Source organism: Tiliqua scincoides, chromosome 7, assembly GCF_035046505.1.
Source record: "Tiliqua scincoides isolate rTilSci1 chromosome 7, rTilSci1.hap2, whole genome shotgun sequence".
NCBI lineage: Eukaryota > Metazoa > Chordata > Lepidosauria > Squamata > Scincidae > Tiliqua > Tiliqua scincoides.
The window spans coordinates 79016545-79041563 of NC_089827.1; the positions used below are offsets into that span (position 1 = coordinate 79016545).

The 25019-nt window shown below is 45.0% G+C and overlaps 1 protein-coding gene and 1 pseudogene across 3 annotated transcripts in view; both read right to left on the reverse strand.

Annotated features, from left to right (window-relative positions):
- Positions 1-25019, reverse strand: part of GRIP1 (glutamate receptor interacting protein 1) — a 295235-nt gene that overhangs the window by 219337 nt on the left and 50879 nt on the right. The gene's annotated exons all lie outside the window — the stretch shown is intronic.
- LOC136657715 (5S ribosomal RNA) lies at positions 5619-5738 on the reverse strand (annotated as a pseudogene).

The following is a 25019-nucleotide window of genomic DNA, read 5'->3' on the forward strand; positions in this document are numbered from 1 at the left end:
TTTGTGTCAGCATTTTGATTTTACATCCCTATTACAACTCCGCTCTGAACGACGGTGGCTCTTTACTGACAGCTCGTACCACCTGAGCCTCCTCACAAGCAGACCTTGGGGATATCTGGGTCCCATGTGCATGGCCAAATAGCTCGTCTGATGCCCTTCCTTTGATTTATACTCTGGAAATTTGATGGGGGCACACATGATGTGTGCTCTAAATAGATTAACGCAACCAAACAAGGCATTGTCAAGCCTGGTGTACAGCAAAGATGTGAAGAATGGAGAAGGGGGAAGCTTCTCCAAGAGTCAAACTGTCGACATATCTTTAATTTCCCTACAAGAGAAATATTTACAATCCTTTGTAGCTGAAGTCTTTGTCTTATTTATCTGACCTCACTAATCACTGTTTGCCTGAGAATCAGATAACGAGGCACCAGGTCGACAAATCAGACCTCAGCCCTCGCCTCCATCTCCTGTGCTTATTCTAAGACCCAAACCGAATGTGCACTTATTCCATGGGAAAATATATCCAGGAGTCACATCTATGGGTGCCTACTCAAGTGGGCTTTGGGACCCCATGTTCAATGCAATCCAGGTCTTTCTTCATGGCTCAAAGCCACACCAGTCCCGCTTCCAGCACCGCCAACCATCCCCCAACAGACTTTCTGGGTCTGTGCAAATCGCTGCAGCGCTTGCCTGAGTTTCCCTTGGGCAAACAAATCCCTCAGTGGAAACTGTATGTTTCACTGGAGGGACGGCAAATGGAAGAGCTCCCAGCCCAGCTGCCTACTGCCCTTTCTGGCCTGCCGCTCCACTGGGGGCTGTGAGAGCAATTGCTGAGAGCAAGTTGAAAAAGAAGAACAGTGGCAGCTCCTGGAGGAAGTAAGTAGAAGGGGGAAACATTTGCTCCAACTTTGAATGGCATCTCCAAACCGACCTGGTGCTTCCAGAGCACCAAGTAGGCAAGGAAAGGCAATCTGGGGCCCACTCTCTTCCCTTGACTTACAATGAGTACGATGGGCAGCCTCCCTGCTCCACATTGATACTGTTTGCAATGAACAGGAGCAGGGGAAGCTGTTCCCAGCACCCCACGCCAGTGTTCACTTCCAAGAGAAGCAGTGCAGAACAGGGAGGCTGTCCGCTGTGCTCCTCATAAGGAAAGGGAAGGAGATGTGCCTGTCTGCCCACCCTCCACATCTTGGGTGGCTGCAAGCGTGCACAAAGCAGCATTTGAGGGGGCTTTCAGGCAGGATGGGCCATCCCTGCAACTGATTAACATGGCTTATCCCCCTGGAATTCATCACACTGGGGGTACTTGTTACTTTTGATATACTACCAGCTATAGGAAGTTCACTATAGAAATGGTGAAGAAAATTTAGAACAGTTGGGACACTTCAAGAGATGTGCTAAAAAGGGGAATGAAATACTGAGCATCCGCCTCATCCCATTGGATAGCAGCAATGAGATTGCACATTTAGAGAGAGATTGCACATTAAAGAGATTGCACATTTAGATTATGATCTTCAAGGTTTTCTTTTTCTGCCGCAGGTTCTTAGCAGAACAGTAGAGAACCCCTCCCCCAAACCAATTGCTTTTTAATCTCATAGACATTTGAAAAATGGCTTGGCCTGATGGAATTACTCAAATGAAAACTGCAGAAAAATCTGGATGAAGGCTCTCTTATGCATGCATTATTTACTCTTCCCAGACACAGCCGTTGTGCCTGCTTGCTTTCAAAATATAGGGCAGAAACAGCCATATTTTTTACTTTCCTTTGCAAGGCTGTTAAATCATTGCCCTCTATTGCATAAGGTATGCTTGCTTAGATTGCATTTCAGAAATGATTGATCACCTCTTTCCCATTGTCTCAACTCTCCTAGATGTCTTCTCTCACCTTTGACATTCCTGTGCCCTAGTCCCTTTTAGTTTTCTCACCAAAATTCACAGACTTCTCTTTGCCATTCTTCTATTAGGAATATTTTCTTTCACCACCTTGGTATGAATAATCTACCTTTTTTCTTGCTCTTAATCTATGTTACAGAAATTGTTCATCTTTCTCTTCTCCACCCTTTCCCCACACTTTTTCCCTCTCCTTTTTGGAGATCTGTTCCTAAAGGTCAGTCCTGATAAGAAGTACTAAATGAACATGCATACACTTCATTGTTACCATGATTTTTTTAAAGGAATTTTTTTTTGGGGGGGGGGTGTAAAACTGTGTCAGAGGTTATGTTTAACCTCACATAGGGGTGAGGCAATCACACAAGGGTTAGCCTCACAGGGGTTAGCCAATCAGCACCATGTGCAGCCAGCTCCTGGACCCCCCCAGACTTGAACCAAGAGACAAATAAATGTGTTTGAACTTAATGCAGCAAAGTTGCTACCAGCTCAGACCTATAGCTGCCTACAAATTAAATCTGTCTTTGCCTTCATATTCCACTGTGCCTCCTGGGTCATGCAAATCATCCCTCAGGTAATTATTATTGGGGGAAAAACAAACACTCACTTCTGCCACAGATAGTTTTGCATGTGCCCTGACAGATGCCCTTTTGATTTTATCAACTGTTATTTGATTATTACGTTATGTCTTGCTTATTTCATAACACCCAAGATTAATATTAAGTCAGCTTTATTCACTGTTCACAATCCAAAGAAGTTTGTGGAAAATCCTATTAAATTCTTTAAACAGTTTCTTTACATAAATATGTCATACAAACATGCAGCTGGTTATTTCCAAAAATACACTGCAATATACAATACATATACGGTGACAGAAGAAGAAATTGAACTATTAAATTAGGTAGCTTGACAAAAACTCAAGAAAAAAATCCTATGGCTAAATAAAATTGCTACAATGCAATGATTTCAGATATACTGAAAAATGAAATTTAAAAATGTCATTATTATTTGCAGTGAACCAATCAAGAACCAATCAAGTCATTATTCAAAGGTGGCATCTAAACATGAGAAATGATGTGCTGAGAATCAAAGAAATGCACTAGAATAACAAATTAAGCATTCTGAGATCAAAAGAATGGGAGGTTCCCAAATGCATATGTCAAAATACAGAAAGTATGAGAAAACAACAGCTTATTGCTCTTGGGATGGATACTGTCAGATTGTGAGCCCTTTTGGGACAGGGAGCTGCCTGACATTATCCATCCCAAGAGCAATAAGCTGTTGTTTTCTCATACTTTCTGTATTTGGGAACCTCCCCCTCCAAAAAACACACACATGGCAGAAATTCAGTTTGTAACATTTCCCCATCTCTGCATCTCCGTGACGGGGAAAAGCTGACTGTCTCTAAAGGAAGTGGGGAATATTTGCACCCAACTGGATGACGCTTCCCCTAGAAGAAGCTCAAGAATGAATAGATTTTCTTGCCTTTCACCCCCAAGTATGGAATAGGAAAGCAAAAGAGAAAATTTTTAAAAGAGCATGTTCTTTGTCATTCCAATTTATTGCAATCTGATAACGGCTGCTGAGTCCAAAAAGGCTTACTTTTGATTAAGTGTGTTTCAATCCTAGGCATATCCATGCTCCTCATGGCCCACCTCACCCCAGCAGTGTCTGTTCTAGTGGCTGTCTGCTGGTATTCATTTGCATCTTTTTAGATTGTGAGCCCTTTTGGGACAGGGAGCCATTTAGTTATTTGATTTTTCTCTGTAAACCGCTTTGTGAACTTTTAGTTGAAAAGTGGTATATAAATACTGTTAATGATAATGATAATGATAATGATAATAATAATAGTCCATAAATGGCCCCTGAAAGTATCTACAATTTTTAAGAAAGTTGTTAATGATGTTTCAAGCCAACTAGTCATCACCTCACTTTTGTGCTTAGATGATTGCCCCCTCCCAAGGTATAATACTTTAATTCAATAAAATGAATGGAATCGTTTACTTTTCAGTCCAATTCACCATGAACATGACAGATATAAAGTATCTGTTAAGATTCCATCAGGTACCCTCTTTTTCCTGTACCAGTAGATACCAGCAGATACAAAAGTAACACTGACTGATAAAAGGGAAGTAGTTGGAGCTTCAGGGAACTGAACAACAACTGACAAACCTGCAGTATAACCCCTTTTGCTTGATACTATCTTGGGTACTTCACTTCCTGCAAACACTGAAAATGATGGTAATTATGATTAACTGGAATCCCTAGCATGTATGCACTGCTGAAACAGAGATGCCTGCATTGGCTCGGTCATGTCGTGAGAATGGATGATGGCCGGATCCCAAAGGATCTCCTCTATGGAGAACTCGTGCAAGGAAAGCACCCTATAGGTAGACCACAGCTGCGATACAAGGACATCTGCAAGAGGGATCTGAAGGCCTTAGGAGTGGACCTCAACAAGTGGGAAACCCTGGCCTCTGAGCGTCCCGCTTGGAGGCAGGCTGTGCAGCATGGCCTTTCCCAGTTTGAAGAGACACTTTGCCAGCAGTCTGAGGCAAAGAGGCAAAGAAAGCAGGCCCATAGCCAGGGAGACAGACCAGGGACAGGCTGCACTTGCTCCCAGTGTGGAAGGGATTGTCACTCCCGGATTGGCCTTTTCAGCCACACTCAGCTCCGCGATCTACTCATTTTGCCTCGCGATCTACCGGTTGATCGCTATCCACCTATTGAGCACCCCTGAACTAAGGGATGGAAAAAATTGCTACATTTGTTGCTTGAACAGCTGCAGAAGAGAAGCCTGACTATTATATAAGCTCAAACATCCCCTTGATTGAAGCCACTAAATTGAAAAGTGCTGCCAACTTTCCTAAAATTCTGAGGTGGTCTGAGCTGCTCACAGGTTTGAAATGCGCCCAACATATACTGTTTCTCATAAATGCTGTTTTTATTCCAGTGAATATGAACTACTTAACTTCCCAAAATCAAATACTCATTCTAGTAAAACAGCATATTAGTTATAAAAATTATACACTTCAGACAATAGACATAAAGCAAGACAACACTAACTATGTCCATATAATACCCACCATGGCTAAATTTATGCCCAAATAAAGTTTACTGACTCAAATATGACTCAGTCAAGAGGCTATTACAGAATACTTTCTACATTCTACATATATTTAGGATAGTCCACACAATCTTTTTTTTTTCCCTAGATACAAGCAGTCCCAGGTGTCCCAAGGTTTGCATGTATTTATATTTGAACTAGACAATTGGAAAGTCTCATGATAGCAACAGATGGAAACATTGTATGGGGAACTCAAAAATTGTTGCTAAACATATCTGTGATCAGTAGAAGCAATCAGTTTACAATGTAGGGCCAAAATGTCTCATACTGAAGGAAAATAAGGGACTAAGATGGAAAAAAATCCCAGAAATTTATTGTAAGGAAAATGCAATAGCTCAGAGCAGGACAAGGAGTTAGAATGACAGACAGGGAAAAATCACAGGAATTTCTTATCTGAGAATATAACTCTAGATTCTAGACTTGATGTGGCAAACATGTACAGTTGCACAAATAGAAAGCAATGTTGGAACCAGAAAGCTTCCAGAGCATTAGAGCAAAGGGGCAACGTCTTTGATCAAGCAAAGAGAAAAGAGCATGTTGGTAGGCTGTTGCAGACCTGGTTGGTGGTTGGCTACCTTCAGTCTCGAAAGACTATGGTATAAGCCTACAGCAACCGGTATTCCCAGGCGGTCTCCCATCCAAGTACTAACCAGGCCTGACCCTGCTTAGCTTCCGAGATCAGACAAGATCAGGCATGTGCAGGGTAACAGTTGCTGCTCACCTGAACTCAGCAGATGCCTCATATAGGAAACGTCCATCTGGTTAGGAACTAGGTTAAATTAATAGGATTATTATGTTCTTCCTAATGAATTCTAACAATTAACTACAACAATTATTTTGTAGATGTCCTCAAAGTTATGCTGCTACGTTATGTTATGTTGTCACGTTATTTGCTGCTCTTAACTGGTCCAGATTTGACAGGTCTGAACATTGCATTGACTCAGCGGTGTAGCTAGAGGAACTGCAAAGCACTAAGTTTTGCAGGGAGTCTCACAGCAACATGCAGAGTGCCCCTCCCTCTCCCCTTTGGAGCCATTCCATGCAGTGAGAGCAGAACAGAGGCACACACCTCCTTTTTACTCCCACCGCCTGGAATGGCTCCAAAGGGGAGGGGGAGAGGCCCTTTGCATGCTGCAGTGAGGCTCCCTGCAAAACTTAGTGCTTTGCACCCCTTTAGCTATGCCACTGCATTGACTCTTTTAAAAAAAACACAACAAAAACTTCCTCCTTTCCCCTTTGTACTATTATCTTGGCTTTTCCTGGTCGCCTGAGGGTAAGAAGTGAATGGCAGGTGACTCTAGTTGTGGCACACTCTGTGGTTGTGTTCCACGCAGGCAGATGAATGAATGTAATTGACACGAAAAGGTCTTTCAAACTGCATTCAGTTCTCTTGCGATTTTTTTTTTTTAAATCATCATTTTTATTTGCATTGTGCTTTTTAATAGGATTCTGTCTTCATATTTTCTCCATGTTCTTTCAAACACATTTATTAAATTGTCTGTTATATAATTAATGGACTTACCCCAGCTGTCTACAGAGGAATATTGAATGACAACCCGGAGTGGTTCAGATGAGTAGCTAAACTGCACTGCTGAACACACCTTGCTTACAGTAAGCTACATGGAACACAGTTGAACTTACTTCTGAGTAGATATGCATAAGATTGTCCCATAAACCTATGATGGGGAGAGGTTCATGCACCCATGCTTCATCTTCTGCTTGGTTGTTGCTTTGGGGGAGGGGAAGAGGTGTGGGAATGGTAATTATGTTAAAAAAGATTGCTATGAGTTTGCCCCTGAGCCTGGCACGTGGAAACTCAAAGCCTGACTCATAGACTGCAGAGTGAGAAAGAATCCCCTATCTGAAAACACAGTGCCTGAGGCTCTTGCTCATCACATCGCACATTCTGCAGGCATGCACAGTTTGCAGTGCTCTTTTGGGAGCTGCAGGACAAGAGAGATATGTGAGTTGGCCAGGGAGCTGTGTGAGTTGGCCAGCTCCCGCCGCCCATTACGAACAGCTTGGTCCAATGTTATCACAGTCAACCAGTCTTGCTGGCTGCTGGAGTCACTGGGAGCTGGCCTGCTCACACTTGCCTTTGCCCAAAGACCCTCAGAACACCAAGAATATCCTTGTGCTGGGCCTTCATGCACAGATCCTACCCACTGTTACTGTTAAATACTGTTAATAATAATAATCACTGATTTCAATCCATTGGCAAAGTGGGTTCTGAATAATTTATAATCATAATCACATCATGAATCTCAACACAAATGTAGCTGTTGCCTGAAGCAGAAGAAGAAATCAACATCATCTGTATAGGATCTGTTCAGGGTACAAAGAATTTCACATATTTTACCTTGCTCTAAGCCTTACAACAACTTTGATGGTTAAGTATGAAGCCTTATATTGCTGTTGAGGCTAACATGGAGCAGCTTGCCTAAGCTGACCTCAGGGCAGAAGCAAGGCCTGAACCAAGACAATCATGATTTGCAGCTCCGTTTCTTGGCCACTGCACCAGCTCCACTCCTCTGTTATCAGTTCCTACATTGCATTAGTAGCAATATAGAAGTTCTAGATCCCCTGAGCAACCCAGATCATGTGGATACCCCAAATGTGTCCAGCTCTACTAGAACCACTTATACTGGAACCTGCTGGAGATGGATGTTCCACATAATCTGAAACCTTTAGCTGATGTGAGAATCGTTCAATATGGAATGGTTGTCCGCAGAAACAGTACTACAAAGGTAAATTAAGTTGCATTGAAAGAATGAAGTGAGTGAGATAATTAACCTGAGTGCATTAAGATTGAGAAGATTCAACATTTTGTTGCGCACCCCACTTGCACTGCTTATTGCTGAAGGAGCAGATTTATTTACTCATTTTATACTTTGCTTTCTCTCCTGAAGGGCATTCAAAGTGGCTTACAAACATAAAAACACTTTAGATTTTATCACCTAAAAAGCAATGGACAACCTTAAAGATATCATATTAAAAGCCAAAAAACAAGTAAAAACAGAAATGGCCAGCTGAATGAGATACTGGATACTTAATGAACAACATTTTAGACTAGAGCTTTTATTTCAATTTATTGTATTATGACTTATTGCAATTTTATCTGGCAAACAGTTGCAGGTGCTTCTTCAAATAATTCAACATAAATTTTATAAATAGCATTGTTTTCCCCTATTTTGCCTGTACTAAATTCTGTTCATCTTTTTGACAAAGAGGGCATCACATTCAAAGAGAGATGGCCTCTTCTAAGTGTCATCAGAAGTGAGTAACAAATAGCAAAACCAAATCCAAACCAAAATAAGGTAAGTTCTAGGGGTCTACATCCACCAGCAGCTCTTGAATTATGGTCCATTTTGAAAAACTTGACTTTATTCTCAAAGAATTTGCATAAGTTTCAAAAGCAAAGTATTTTGCTTACATATGACTTATGTGACATGAAATGCTATAAATGATGCTGTTATTTAAAAGTAACAAACTGCTCTAAAACAGGAGGTAGACAACAGAAATAGTTTGGCAGAAGAAAACATTCACAACAGGTAATACGTACCAAAAACACCTTATACATTTCAGTACCTGCACAATTTCTAGTTACAAATGGGTGAATGTAAAATACGAATTTTTTTCTCTCTCTCTTAACATTTACATATGTCTTGTACATATCTGTTGTGGATGATTTATAAATGGTGTATCAGATGTAATAAAACAGTATATGAACAGCACAATTTTAGGCATGTCTACTCGGAAGTAAGTCCTGTTATGTTCAGTGGCTCTTATTCCCAGGGGCAATTTTCTTCTGTGTTGGACCTAGGGCCTGCTTGATACCATCATACATCCCCTTGATGTTGCCCGTGTCAGCTGCTATCTGTATCTCGGAACAGAGCTGGAGCCAGTAGTCGTTAGCACATCTCCTGGCAGTCTGTTGGACTTTGCTGCGAGCAGTTCGGAGGACCTTCAGGTTGCACTCACTGGGACAGGCCTTGTATGCTGCTTGAGCTCTCCTCTTTTCCTCAATGACTGGTGTCAACTCCTCAGAGTGGGCTTCAAACCAGTCTGCCGCCTTGTTGGTCTTCTTGCCGAATATGGACAAGGCGGTGTTGTAAACGGTATTCTTGAAATGTTCCCATCTGTTGGATGCGTTTGCGTCCGCTGGGCCTGGAAGAGATTCCTCAAGCGCTTGTGCAAATTCCTCCACTTTTCTCTGATCCCGGGTCTTGCTGCTATCAATGCGAGGTCTTCCTTCCTTTTTCGTGTGATACAGTCGCTTTGTTTGCAGTTTCACTCTGCTGCACACCAGGGAGTGGTCAGTGTCGCAGGCAGCACCATGATAACTGCGAAAATTGCCCCTCTGAAGTCTGCCACAGGCGAGGTAATCCAGGATCGGGCGCAGCAGATGGAACGCTGGGTGCAGCACTACTCTGAGCTATATTCCAGAGAAAATGTAGTCACCGAAGAAGCGCTGAACAACATTGAGTGCCTGCCTGTGCTGGAAGAGCTTGACAGTGAACCAACCCTAGAAGAACTTCACGTGGCCCTGGACTCCCTTGCCTTTGGCAAGGCACCTGGAAAAGACAGCATCCCTGCTGAAGTCCTAAAATGCTGCAAAGAGATCATCGTCACTGAGCTGCATGAAATCCTCTGTCTCTGCTGGAGAGAAGGTGGAGTACCTCAAGACATGAGGGATGCAAACATCATCACGCTGTACAAGAACAAAGGTGACAGGGGTGACTGCAACAACTACCGCGGCATCTCTCTCCTTAGCGTTGTAGGAAAGCTGTTTGCCCGAGTTGTACTAAAGAGGCTCCAGGTACTTGCAGAGAGCGTCTATCCAGAATCGCAGTGTGGATTCCGAGCCAACAGGTCCACCACTGATATGGTATTCTCCCTTAGACAACTGCAGGAGAAATGCAGGGAACAACGACAGCCACTCTTTATAGCCTTCATAGATCTCACAAAGGCTTTCGACCTGGTCAGCAGAGACGGCCTCTTCAAGATTCTCCCCAAGATTGGATGTCCACCCAGGCTCCTCAGCATCATCAGATCTTTCCACAAGGACATGAAGGGCACTGTTGTCTTCGATGGCTCCACATCAGACCCTTTTGACATCCGAAGCGGAGTGAAGCAGGGCTGTGTTCTTGCACCAACCTTGTTTGGGATTTTCTTCGCTGTCCTGCTGAAGCAGGCCTTTGGAACTGCAACAGAAGGCATCTATCTCCGGACCAGATCAGACGGAAAGCTCTTCAACCTCTCCAGACTGAGAGCAAAATCCAAAGTCCAGCTGAAATGTCTGCGTGACTTCCTCTTTGCCGACGATGCAGCTGTCACTACCCACTCTGCCAAAGATCTCCAGCAGCTCATGGATCGTTTTAGCAAGGCCTGCCAAGATTTTGGACTGACAATCAGCCTGAAGAAAACACAGGTCATGGTTCAGGATGTGGACTCACCTCCCTGCATTACAATCTCTGAGCATGAACTGGAGGTTGTCCATGACTTTGTGTACCTTGGCTCAACGATCTCCGACACTCATTCTCTCGATACCGAGCTAAACAAGCGCATCGGTAAAGCAGCTACCACGTATTCCAGACTCACAAAGAGAGTCTGGTCCAACAAGAAGCTGACGGAACATACCAAGATCCAGGTCTACAGAGCTTGCGTCCTGAGTACACTTCTGTACTGCAGCGAGTCATGGACTCTTCGCTCACAACAGGAGAGGAAACTGAGCGCTTTCCATATGCGCTGCCTCCGACGCATCCTCGGCATCACCTGGCAGGACAAAGTTCCAAACAACACAGTCCTGGAACGTGCTGGAATCCCTAGCATGTATGCACTGCTGAAACAGAGACGCCTGCGTTGGCTTGGTCATGTCGTGAGAATGGATGATGGCCGGATCCCAAAGGATCTCCTCTATGGAGAACTCGTGCAAGGAAAGCGCCCTACAGGTAGACCACAGCTGCGATACAAGGACATCTGCAAGAGGGATCTGAAGGCCTTAGGGATGGACCTCAACAAGTGGGAAACCCTGGCCTCTGAGCGGCCCGCTTGGAGGCAGGCTGTGCAGCATGGCCTTTCCCAGTTTGAAGAGACACTTTGCCAACAGGCTGAGGCTAAGAGGCAAAGAAGGAAGGCCCATAGCCAGGGAGACAGACCAGGGACAGACTGCACTTGCTCCCGGTGTGGAAGGGATTGTCACTCCCGGATTGGCCTTTTCAGCCACACTAGACGCTGTGCCAGAACCACCTTTCAGAGCGCGATACCATAGTCTTTCGAGACTGAAGGTTGCCAATACCATTCCCAGGAAAGTGTACATAGGATTGTATGTTTAGTGCACTGAGGCAGTCCAAAAGTGGAGAAGACTGTCCAAAACTACCAAACGTAATTAACAAGTAATTAAAAAGCAATCATTTAAACAAGATGAGGCTTACTAATTTGTCCTCCAGGCAAATTACTTTGATTTTACTAATATCTTAGTTATGCTTCACTGGGACAGGCCTTGTATTCTGCTTGAGCTCTCCTCTTTTCCTCAATGACTGGTGTCAACTCCTCAGAGTGGGCTTCAAACCAGTCTGCCGCCTTGTTGGTCTTCTTGCCGAATATGGACAAGGCGGTGTTGTAAACGGTATTCTTGAAATGTTCCCATCTGTTGGATGCATTTGCGTCGGCCAGGCCTGGAAGAGATTCCTCAAGCGCTTCTGCAAATTCCTCCACTTTTCTCTTTTCTCTTTTTCTTGCTGGTATCAATGCGAGGTCTTCCTTCTTTTTTTGTGTGATACAGTCGCTTTGTTTGCAGTTTCACTCTGCTGCACACCAGGGAGTGGTCAGTGTCGCAGGCAGCACCATGATAACTGCGTGTGATCTAGATGCTGGGAAGGCTGGAGCGTCTGGTGAGGATCAGGTCGAGCTGGTGCCAGTGCTTTGATCTTGGCTGTCTCCAAGAGACTCTATGTTGGGGCTTTGTGTTGAACAACGTGTTGCTGACACAGAGACCACACAGAGAACGTGTGATGACAGCAAAACTCTAGCAGGTGTTGGCCATTTTTGTTCATCCACCCAGTGCCGAACTGACCTAAGCAAGTGGGCCACGAACTGTTATCAGCACCAACTCTAGTGTTGAAATCGCCAAGGTTGAACAATGGCTCTTTTACGGGGATCTTCTTGATAGTGGTGGCCAGGTCATCATAGAATTTGTCTTTGGTTTCTGCTGTAGACGATAGAGTCGGTGCATAAGCACTGATGAGAGTGACAGGTCCTGCTGATGACTGGAGCTGCAGGGACAAAATTCTTTCACTTCCCACAGTAGGTGGGATGATGGATTTCAGCAGGGTATTTCTGACCGCAAAGCCAACGCCATGTTCCCTGGTTTTGTTTGGTGGTTTTCCCTGCCAGAAAAATTCCGAGATACAGATAGCAGCTGACCCGGGCAACATCAAGGGGATGTATGACGGTATCAAGCAGGCTCTAGGTCCAATGCAGAAGAAAATTTCCCCTCTGAAGTCTGCCACAGGCGAGGTCATCCAGGATCGGGCGCAGCAGATGGAACGCTGGATGCAGCACTACTCTGAGCTATATTCCAGAGAAAATGTAGTCACCGAAGAAGCGCTGAACAACATTGAGTGCCTGCCTGTGCTGGAAGAGCTTGACAGTGAACCAACCCTAGAAGAACCCTAGAAGAAGGCGACAGGGGTGACTGCAACAACTACCGAGGCATCTCTCTCCTTAGCGTTGTAGGAAAGCTGTTTGCCCGAGTTGCACTAAAGAGGCTCTAGGTACTTGCAGAGAGCGTCTATCCAGAATCGCAGTGTGGATTCTGAGCCAACAGGTCCACCACTGATATGGTATTCTCCCTTAGACAACTGCAGGAGAAATGCAGGGAACAACGACAGCCACTCTTTATAGCCTCCAAGATTCTCCCCAAGATCGGATGTCCACCCAGGCTCCTCAGCATCATCAGATCTTTCCACAAGGACATGAAGGGCACTGTTGTCTTCGATGGTTCCACATCAGACCCTTTTGACATCCGAAGTGGAGTGAAGCAGGGCTGTGTTCTTGCACTAACCTTGTTTGGGATTTTCTACGCTGTCCTGCTGAAGCAGGCCTTTGGAACTGCAACAGAAGGCATCTTTCTCTGGACCAGATCAGACGGAAAGCTCTTCAGCCTCTCCAGACTGAGAGCAAAGTCCAAAGTCCAAAATTCAGCTGAAATATCTGCGTGACTTCCTCTTTGCTAACGATGCAGCTGTCGCTACCCACTCTGCCAAAGATCTCCAGCAGTTCATGGATCGTTTTAGCAAGGCCTGCCAAGATTTTGGACTGACAATCAGCCTTAAGAAAACACAGGTCATGGTTCAGGATGTGGACTCACCTCCCTGCATTATAATCTCTGCGCATGAACTGGAGGGTGTCCATGACTTTGTGTACCTTGGCTCAACGATCTCCGACACTCTTTCTCTCGATAACGAGCTAAACAAGCACATCGGTAAAGTAGCTACCACGTTTTCCAGACTCTCAAAGAGAGGCTGGTCCAACAAGAAGCTGATGGAACATACCAAGATCCAGGTCTACAGAGCTTGCGTCCTGAGTACACTTCTGTACTGCAGCAAGTCATGGACTCTTCGCTCACAACAGGAGAGGAAACTGAATGCTTTCCACATGCGCTGCCTCCGACGCATCCTCGGCATCACCTGGCAGGACAAGGTTCCAAACAACACAGTCCTGGAAGGAGCTGGAATCCCTAGCATGTATGCACTGCTGAAACAGAGACAGTTGGCTTGGTCATGTTGTGAGAATGGATGATGGCCGGATCCCAAAGGATCTCCTCTATGGAGAACTTGTGCAAGGAAAGTGCCCGACAGGTAGACCACAGCTGCGATACAAGGACATCTGCAAGAGGGATCTGAAGGCCTTAGGAGTGGACCTCAACAGGTGGGAAACCCTGGCCTCTGAGCGTCCCGTTCGGAGGCAGGCTGTGCAACATGGCTTTTCCCAGTTTGAAGAGACACTTGGCCAACAGTCTGAGGCTAAGAGGCAAAGAAGGAAGGCCCATAGCCAGGGAGACAGACCAGGGACAGACTGCACTTGCTCCTGGTGTGGAAGGGACTGTCACTCTCAAATCGGCCTTTTCAGCCACACTAGATGCTGTTCCAGAACCACCATTCAGAGCGCGATACCATAGTCTTTCGAGACTGAAGGTTGCCAACAATCCAGTTATGCTTACATTGTATACAAAGCTACACTTTGTTAGTAGTGAAATTAGTAGTGAAGAATGTGTTACAGTCCTTACAATGGGTGCAATCCACACTGAAGATGAAAGTAAAACCTGATGTTAATCAAGATGAACAGTCAAACAGCTGGAAGTAGCACACAGCTATTTTCAGAAAACATAAATAAAACAGGTAAATTATAATCAGGTGTGGTTCTTATCTGCAATGGTGACACCATGTTGTCAATTTAGCATCTGTGGACTAAAAATATTATTATTAGTAGGATGAAGGTAGGACCCCACATTTATTTTCAGATCTTTACAGAGTGATGATGAATTAAAAAGACACACTTTAAAAGTCTTTCCCTGAAAAAATTTTTTTTTAATTGGAGGTTAATTGGAGATATGAAGACTTAGGGCAGGGGTGCCCAAACCCCGGCCCTGGGGCCACTTGGGGCCCTCGAGGCCTCTCAATGCGGCCCTCAGGGGGTCCCCAGTCTCCAATGAACCTCTGGCCCTTCGGAGATTTGTTGGTGCCCGCACTGGCCCAATGCAACTTCTCTCAGTGTGAGGGCAACTATTTGACCTCTCGCATGAGCTGTGGAATGAGGGCTTCCTCCACTGCTTGCTGTTTCATGTCTGTGATGCAGTAGCGGCAGCAAAGGAAAGGCCAGTCTTGCTTTGTGCAAGGCCTTATATAGGCCTTGAGCTATTGCAAGACATTCATTCATTCATAAAAGCTCATCTTTAATATATTCATTTATGTATACTTATGTAAATTTTTTCAAATTTTAAATGTAAATCTAATCTTCCCCCTCCCCGGCCCCTGACACAGTGTCAGAGGGATGATGTGGACCTCCTGCCAAAAACTTTGGACACCCCTGACTTAGGGCCCAACCCTGAGCTGGGCCAGTGTCAGCACTAACCTCCAGTGCCAGCACTGGGTGTTGCAAATGAGCAGTAAAGCACACCTGCAACACCCTGCATCAAGTCAATGCCAGCCCAGCACCAGTTGGTGCTGAACCCAGTGCCAGCCGGACGTTGCCTGAAGCTAGGTAAGAGCTCTGGGCAGGGCAAGGGCTTTGGGAGTTGGGAGGGAGCTCCAGGGGAGGGTGGGGCAGGGAGGAACTGAAGTGGAAGGGGGATTGGGACCAGATCCTGAACTCTGTCTGGCCTTCCAGCCTGACACAGAATCTCTCAACTCTGCACCGGCAAAATAGCCAGCACAGACTTGAGATGCCCCATTGAGGGGCGAGGGGCTTTCCCAAGGAGAAGAGGATGAAAGTTCTCTTCCACTGAGGAGACTTCTGGCAGCTGCTGTGATGCAGCAAGATGCAGCAGTAGCCACTTTGGCACTGTTGCACTTGCAGGTGACACAGCCTTTAGCATTGGGATGTCCACCAGTGGGGTGTAGTGGTTGCTGACTGAATTGGATATCGGACTCCAGGCTTAAATTCTCACTTGGCTTAATAAACAACAACAAACATCAACAATAACAAAAACTCTGTTGGGAGTCCAGCCCTATCCTTCCCCCCCCCCAAAGCTGGTGCAGTAGCACCGAAAAGGTGTGCACTGTATCCAGCAGAGGGGCAAATTGGGAGGCTCTGAAGGTGAAAAGGGATTTAAATCTCCATGGTCCTGTGTAAGCCTCCCTCTCTGCAGTAGGTCTCCTCAGACCAGCTCCAGCTCTTTAACTGGTGTAAATCTGAGGAGAGAAAGCAGGAGAGGAGCTAAAAAAAGTGGATAGGATTTGGCCCTGGCCATCACTGCACGATCCACCCTCTCCTGCAGCCTCCCAGCCCCCCATTCCCCCAGGCTCCCCACCCTGTTTCACATCATCCCTGCCTTCCTTGATCCAGCAGACAAGATGATGTAAGGCGATGTTCTGGGAGTGCTACCTTTTGTGGCAGTGCTCTCAAAACGGCCACCAACAAAACACTCCACTCCCCCCTGCGTGCGTCACCCCCCTGTGCACATCACCCGGTGCGGCCTGCACCCTCTGCACCTCCCTAGCGATGCCACTGCCCCCAAGAGCACAAGAAAACCAATGAAGGCAACCCCACTATTACAGCTGTAGAAAGAAAACAAAGATTAATGTGATATGTGCTTTAGAGACAAGAGATAATGATGATGTGTACCAATGAAGCTCCTCATCATGCGCTAAGATCAGAAGCATCACCTAAAATAGGATAATTATACACAAATCACGACTGACTCAGCCATCTGCTGAGCAGGCAGTGTCCTCTCCCATTGTCAAAGGGGCTTGTTCCACTCCTTCCCCTCAGACTTGCAAGAAGGCTCCTCTTTCTGTTCAAGTGACATAAATTATAAAGCAGCACAGCAAGCATTTAGGCTGCCTCAACAAGGAATGTGTTGGCTGGCTCTGATGGCACTCGCTCTCCAAACAGGGCTGCTTCCTCCAACTAGTCATTACGCTGAGATGAAGAGGCAGCTGATCACTGGAGACGGAAAAACAGCAAAAGCATTTTTGTTCTCTTAAATCGAAATACTAAAGCCAAGTGCCATTCCAGAGACAGAAGCAACTTTCAGCAGCACTTGTTCATAAATCTATCTTCATCTATCTTCATAAAAAGCATCAACAACTATGCATGCCATTGAATGGCCAATAACTCACAACAATCAAAGCCATGGGATATGGATATTATACCAGGGTCCCGGACAAGCTGTTATGGCGGGTCTGTTATAATCTGAATTGGATCCAGTGTCTGGGGTCGGGTGACGTAGCAGAGCTTGGGGGAAGCCTCAGCTTTTTCAAAGTGAAGTGACATCACTTCCTGTGTTCAGATCACTTCCGGGTGCCACACTTGGAGTTCGGCCCTCAGCAGGTGCCATGAATCCCATGCGGCCCCCAGGATGAAATGAGTTTGACACCCCTGTACTAGAGTCTGTTGGTCAATTAAAGATGTTTAATCTTTAAGCAAGGAGCTTTTCACCAGGGCCATAACATGATTGTACCACCATTCCTCTCTGGAAGTCCACTAGTCCTAATTCACCTGAGCCGGCTGTTCACAAGACAAGCTGCTTTGAACAACATACAGGCTTCTTTACTGAAAGCCCAGCCTTGGAACTCCTCCCCCTTTAGTATGGGAATCTAACCTAGAGGAGACGACCAACTAGCACCTATTCCCCCTTTGGGCTTTCCCATTCCAAGCCAAAGCTGCAGCCCATCAGTTGATGGCCACAGCTGGAGTATTGTGTCCAGTTCTGGTCACTGCATCTCAAAAAAGACATAGTGGAAATGGAAAAGGTGCAAAAGAGAGCGACTAAGATGATTACGGGGCTGGGGCACCTTCCTTATGAGGAAAGGCTACAGCGTTTGGGCCTCTTCAGCCTAGAAAAGAGGCGCCTGAGGGGGGACATGATTGAGACATACAAAATTATGCAGGGGATGGACAGAGTGGATGGGGAGATGCTCTTTACACTCTCACATAATACCAGAACCAGGGGACGTCCACTAAAATTGAGTGTTGGGCGGGTTAGGACAGACAAAAGAAAATATTTCTTTACTCAGCGTGTGGTCGGTCTGTGGAACTCCTTGCCACAGGATGTGGTGCTGGCGTCTGGCGTAGACGCCTTTAAAAGGGAATTGGACAAGTTTCTGGAGGAAAAATCCATTGTGGGGTACAAGCCATGATGTGTATGCGCAACCTCCTGATTTTAGAAATGGGTTATGTCAGAATGCCAGATGCAAGGGAGGGCACCAGGATGAGGTCTCTTGTTATCTGGTGTGCTCCCTGGGGCATTTGGTGGGCCGCTGTGAGATACAGGAAGCTGGACTAGATGGGCCTCTGGCCTGATCCAGTGGGGCTGTTCTTATGTTCTTATATTCTTATGGCCTGAGCTTCTCTACACCAACCCCAAAGGGCTGAGGAAGCTGGACTGCACTGCCTCCCCCAAGCCAGAAAGCCTCTGAGGTCAACTTTGCAATGGAAGCCTGAGGATCACCAGCCAGTCTCCCCCAGCCAGACAGCCTGTAGGGATCAGGCTGGCTCACTTACTGACTCCTGCTTACCTCAGGGTGCAGACCAAAACCTCTGCTCCTGCCCTTGGCCTGCACAAGAAGTGACTGCCTTGACTAGAACCACAAAGGTAACTGTCTGGTTAGGCAAAAAACCTGCCAGCCACAGCCAGTCAGGTGGGTAGTCAAAAATTCCTGCCCAGTTCCAAAGGCAACCAGTCAGTCTCAGACTGGGGTGGGCAGGGGTCAGAGAACCAAAGAACACTGAGGTTGATCCACAAAGTTGCCAGCTTACAACCAGGGACATGTGGTGGGTGGGGAGGCAGGTGAGGCAGAACGTCCCAACTGGAGTCCTTCAAAAAGTCCCTACTTACAACTGGTGAAGCTCCAACTCCCCCTCCCCAGATGCTGACAATATGCATGTCTTCTTTTTGACAGCAACATAGAAAGCTGCCTCCTGCAGAGTTAGACCATCTTGACCGTCTATACTGACTGGCAGTTTCTCTTCAGGATTTCAGACTGGGAACTTTCCCGGTCCTCAGTGGCGTAGCTAGAGGGGATGCAAAACACTAAGTTTTGCAGGAATCCTCAGGGCAGCGAATCCTTCATTTTGCTCCCCGGCCTGGAATGGCTCTGAAGGGGAGGGAGAGGGGCTGCTCACATGCTGCCGTGAAGCTCCCTGCAAAACTTAGTGTGTTGCACCCCCTCCAGCTACACCACTGCTGGTCCTACTTGAAGATGCCCAGAACTGAATCTGGGACCTTTTGCATGCAAAGCTTGCACCCTATCACCATGTTATCACCCTCTCAATTAACATATATTTATTGACTTTACAGATTCTTATTAGCTATCTTCAGCCAAAGTTCGCAGATCAGTTGGCAATGGATAAAACAATAAAAACAAATTACAAAACACCAGCAACAGAGCACATTCAGACAATTAAAAAGCAGCAATAAAATATGAGTATTAAAAAATTAATCACAATAACAACTCAATCTTATCCTTCCCCTCTTGCCAATGCAGCTGTGCCAAAAAGGCTTGCACTGCATCCTGGGGGGGGGGAGTCCCAGGGGTCTCTTTTGGGTAAGTGAACATTTGTTCCCGGGGAAAAGCCTCTGTGGCTCGAACAGGGCTACTCAGACCTGCACCAGTGAAATCACTGTTGCAAGTCCACATGGGTCTGGGACAGGGGATCTGGTCTGGGAAGGGCGGTTGGATTTGGCAGACATTGCTGACACAAAAACCCCCCCTGTTCTTGGACCTAATCTGTTAGCTCTCTGACTATGCTGAGTCAGAAGCAAGCTAACCATTTTGGTTTATGACTAGTTGCAGGCAGCTGAGGGACAGTGAGTCACTCTGCACCTGTGCCTGCCACACCCTGGGTTAAACTGAGCCAACTCTGATTGGGCATTCAGAATACTTAAGCCTTGGTCTGCTGATACACAAATGCAGTAGTAGGTGTGCAAACCGAGATACTGCTGCCCGTGACTGTGTTGAACTGAGTTTATGCTGTGACTGACCTTGGACTGATGACTGTGTTGTTTGGAAACTGATTTGGATAAGGTAAACTGGACGGCTGTGATCTTTCGTGTATGACTTGGACCGTGTTGTGACTATTCTTCTTGCTATAATACAACTGCTGAAAGTTAAAAGGACTCTGCTGTGTATGCCGTTTTTCTTTGCATTCTGCCTTGAAACTGGGACACACCCAAAGGTCCCCTTGCTAACCTTAACATAATCTGCTCTCCTCCCCACCCCATCACCACCCCTAAAGATAGGCAAGGGGCAAAAAAAAAAAAAAATGAAATTCATTACAAAATGAATGCTAGTTTAATGATGAAGAAAACAACAAAAACAAGACAATGAGATGTTTTGTTTTTCCCCAGAATACCCCTAATTTTTAATTCCTATAATGGAATGTGTGTCTGTATGAACTGTTTGTCCTAATATGTGCACTGAACCACCGAGGTAAAACTAAGCTGGTGCTTCAAAAATGTGATACATAAATCAGATGAAAATTAAATATTTTAATAACAATAATTTGACTGACTTCCACTGACCAAAGAGTTTGTCATTGTTTTGTTCTACACAAATATTCTTCTACATTAGAACTGAAAATTACAGTAATGAAAAATAATTTTTGCAGGCATGAATTGAAAATTTTTCTGCCTCAAAGATAACAACAAACTGCTTTATGAAGTTCTTTTGGAAGTACCTATAATAGCAGCCAAGATGTTTTCAAGAAGGTAGCATTATAATTTCAGTTGTATTCCACTGATAGCAATAAAAAAATAATGCCAATTTTTAAAGGTTTATTTACATAGACAACATATATTTGTTTCAAGGATCTTTTTTGGCTGAGTCATAACAATCTTGCTGTACTTACATTCGTTAACAGGAGTCTAAGGAAGAAAAGCATTTTAAAATGTTTCTATTACAAAATATTTTTAAATATTTTTAAAGGGTGCACAATCAGTTATAAATGGGCATTGGTAGAATTGATAAAGTATATTAGTATTGGCAATTTAGTCTCGAAAGACTATGGTATCTTCAGTCTTCTTTAGTCTTCAGTCTCGAAAGACTATGGTATCGCGCTCTGAAAGGTGATTCTGGCACAGCGTCTAGTGTGGCTGAAAAGGCCAATCCGGGAGTGACAATCCCTTCCACACTGGGAGCAAGTGCAGTCTCTCCCTGGTCTGTCTCCCTGGCTATGGGCCTTCCTTCTTTGCCTCTTAGCCTCAGACTGTTGGCCAAGTGTCTCTTCAAACTGGGAAAGGCCATGCTGCACAGCCTGCCTCCAAGCGGGACGCTCAGAGGCCAGGGTTTCCCACTTGTTGAGGTCCACTCCTAAGGCCTTCAGATCCCTAATCTGAAGTATACTAATTGATAAAGTAGTAATAATGTATTCACATTGCACTGAGTGATGTGTATTCCAGAATAAAATTAAATCATCACTGAACTAGAAGACAGGAACCTGTAATTTATATCCATATTACCGGAGAGGCGGCTGAATGGAGCTTGATATTCATCTCCCCAACCCCCAGCATGAAATGCACATGCTCTGCCTTATTCAGCCCATCACAAGAGCAAGGTGAATGCTATTTTAACCTCCCAGACAGCTTTGAGAATAAACACTGTTCAAATAAATGGCAGAACACATGATAGAAATCACCAAAACTAAGTCATAATGGTCAAAAATAGAAATGGAGAACATTTCTGCAAAGCATTCATATTCATTGGGCTCACAAGAATGTGAAGTAAGTGAAGAATAGATTATGTGATCTTGAGAAAATACTCTGTGAAATGCTACAATCTGGAGAATATGCTATTGCTTACTTTACTGTACATGTCCCTGGAGGAGGTCAGGTTAAAAACTACCTACAAACACATCATATGTTGAAATGTCTAAGTGGAAAGTTCATCATACCTTCCTAAAGAATAATTAGTGATTCCAGGACCCAGTTCAGATGTCAGAACAAGCAATGGTTTGATCCTGATTTCAGATCCTTGTTTACATAGAAACTATGGTTTGCATAAACCATAGTTTGCTGCATGTGAAGCAGAGGCTTCTAGTTTCCTCCCATAATGAATGAAAGGAGGAAGAGCTGGAGGAAGTGCATTAGCCCAATTATCTAATTACATTATGTAAAACAAAAAGTATTCCTATAAAAAGTTCTCCTTTTGGTAGCTTGACGGTAAGCATAAATCCCTGGGGACTGGGGACAAGAATAGGCCCTCAGTTTGGCTGTACTTGTCGTAAGAAGCGACTAAACAGCCACCGGGTAGATGGGACTCGTTAGCCTGGGAAGGCAGCTCATCTGAGAGAAGGAAAAGTCTGATCCTAAATCTCCACTGCCTTGTGGAGTGGAGATTTCTCCACTCCCTAAATCCAGCTAGGGAAAAGGCTTCAGGAGACAATCTTGAGGCAAAATCCGGAGCCGGAGTCCCTGAGGCAGTTTGCAGCTGTATACAGTCACGCTCTGGCAACTCCTGCGATGCCACTGGAACCAACCGTATTGGCCTCTGCCTTTCCATTGGACCATTTCAGCGACGTGGAGAGGGAGGATTTGCTGCATGGGTAACAGCCTATCCTCCACACCTACTTTACCCAGGCTTCGCGCACTGGAGAGGACACTCTGTTCCAGAACCACCATTCAGAGCGTGACACCATAGTCTTCCGAGACTGAAGGATGCCAACAGTAAAGTAAGCATAACATTCAACTTTTTGAAATTAGACAAGATGGCAGCTTAAAAGAACTTATTTGAGGCAGCAACTACCTGGAAGTGAGCGCCACTGAACTCAATGAAGCTCACTTATGAGCAGGCAGGCACATATAGCACTACAAATTCCTGTTTCATAGAATCGTTCAGTTTTGTTATGGCAGAAATATGAAAACATTGCACCAGCTAATTGTCTTCACTCCCATAATGTCACCAGGTTCATACTTCCAATTTTGGTGAGGAATTTAAAAATAAATCTTTTGTCACAAAATGCAGGATCCTGGAAACAGAGGATACCATTAATGTGACAAGCTCTTATAATTTTCTGACATAAAATCATCCTAAAATATTTTTTTTTAACAAAAAAACAAAAAGAGTGTTTTTCATAGGCTGAGAAGTTAGGAAGGATGTTCTGTTACCTTTGGGTAGATTACTGGAAAATAGGTCAGGTATGACAACTACAAGTAGCCCGTCTTGCTTAAGGCAGGGAAAAGGCTACGCATGAAGAAATTCCATTTTTCTGGACACAGGCAAATCGAGGCCTTGGCAGCTGCTCTCTTTTCAGAGCCCAAAATCCTTTCCAAAGGCTCAGAAAATATGCCTCGTTACTGCAGTGAAGTCCATCTGGGGTTATTTTTTGTAAGCCATTTACAATATTTATATTAAGGAAAGCAGTTCATGTTTGCTAAATAACTAACCCTCCCCCCATTTCCCTCCTTTCTCTGCACACACTAACATTGCATAGTGTTGCTCCTTGTCTTTGGGAAGGATCACAACATGTTTTGCACAACGCAACTACAACATGTTCGGCTTGAAAAATGGCTAGTACTTCATTGAACAGAACTGACACATTCTGCATTGTATTCTTTAAATAAAATATAAAAAACAGACTTGAGGGAGTTCTAAAACTAGAAATTTCACCCATATCTCCAGAAGCATCACTCTTCATAAGCATTATTTGGCTGTGGCCATATGTGATCCAATGTTTCAAAGTATAGGGGAAATGGCAGTATTTTAAGTTCATTCCATTACATGAGGGGACACTTGCAGAAGTCTTCTCTGGGTAAGGGAAGAATTGTTTCCTTACATGTGAGTATGCCTCCATGGTGCGGGGGGTCTACTTGGAGTTGCATTAGCTGAATAGCTGGAACAGATCCACATGGACCCATAGCTGGATCAGGTGCAGAACGCTGGTTAGGATTCAGTGGCCTCTGTTGCCACTAGACCCACCCCTTACCTGGGCCAATCTGCTCTGCCCTGCTCTGTTCCACCCTCCTTCCAGTCCCTCTTGCCTCCCCTGCCACCTTACCTCCATCGGTGGTGGCATCTGGTTGCTCTGGAGCATTTCATGAGCTGCTGGAGAGCCTTTTATGACTGGCGCTGACTGCTTTATAGCAGTCAGAGGAAGAGGCAAGTTGATGATGGATGGCCCAGGTAGGATTGGACCATAAGTCAAAAAATCCAAAGATCAGAACTTGCAAGAAGTTGTCCTGAGGTAAGTTCAGAGACTTAAAGAAAGCTCCATCGTAGCTCTGGGGTTTTTTTCTGTTCAGAAGATTTGTAACTAAACTGACAGGTGAAGAGGAGCCTGAGAAGAGCTGGATTTGCTGCCACAGGAAATAATAATCTTGAGGATGTGATTTGAAGAGAGGATGTAGCCTGCTAGTTGAAAATGGATCCCCTTTTGTAGATGTAGCAACTCTTATTTGCTGTTAAGACCTGATTTCGAGGCAGAGTCCTTAAGGTCCTCTTCAGAGGAGAATCCTTTTTCAAGGTATATATCAAGATGGGCCAGGAATCTCATTTCACATACCCACAGCAAAGGTGGAGCCTGTTTATCTGCAGAATTTATATATGTGGCTCAACATGGGTCTCCCATGGGTCTCTGAGACAGACTTGGCCCGATCTGAATGTTCCAAAGGCAACCAGAGCTGTTCTCTAATCCACTCCGTAGGGCTTTCTGCAGAGGCAACACAAGCTTGTCCACTCTGTGGGCTTCAGAATGGCAGAAAAGGCAAAAAAAAAACAACACACAAAAAAACCTGCAGGGGGGCCCATATCTGCGGATCCCATATCCACAGATTCATTTATCTGTGGATAGGGTCTGGGCCCCCCCCATGTGTGTCCCTCCAGAGGCAAATAGAGCTCTGCTCCCCTCGCCTCCAAAGGGTCCTTTGAACCCAACAGTGAAAAAAGTCACTTCTGGTTTTCCGTGAAAGGGGGAAATCATGCAATTTTTATCAAAATGAATCACTGGAAAGTCTGTTTTTTAATGAGGTACTAACTTTTGCATGACAAAACCAGAAGTGGAATCCTAATTGGGGGCAATCAGCAGCAGATCAAATGTGGAGAGGTGCATCCACTTCTCACGTTAATTTGCAATGACAGCAAAAATGAACTGCTATGGCCTTAACAATTAGCATTGGAAATTCTTTATAAGCACAAGTTCAAACTCCAGAAAAAGAAACACTTATGAAGTTATGTGACGTCAAATGACATTAACTATCTGTCTGTCTGTCATGACAAACTTGAACACAGAATTGAGAAAATACGTTGAAAAGCCCAAATAGTCTGATGCAGAGTATAAATGTTTG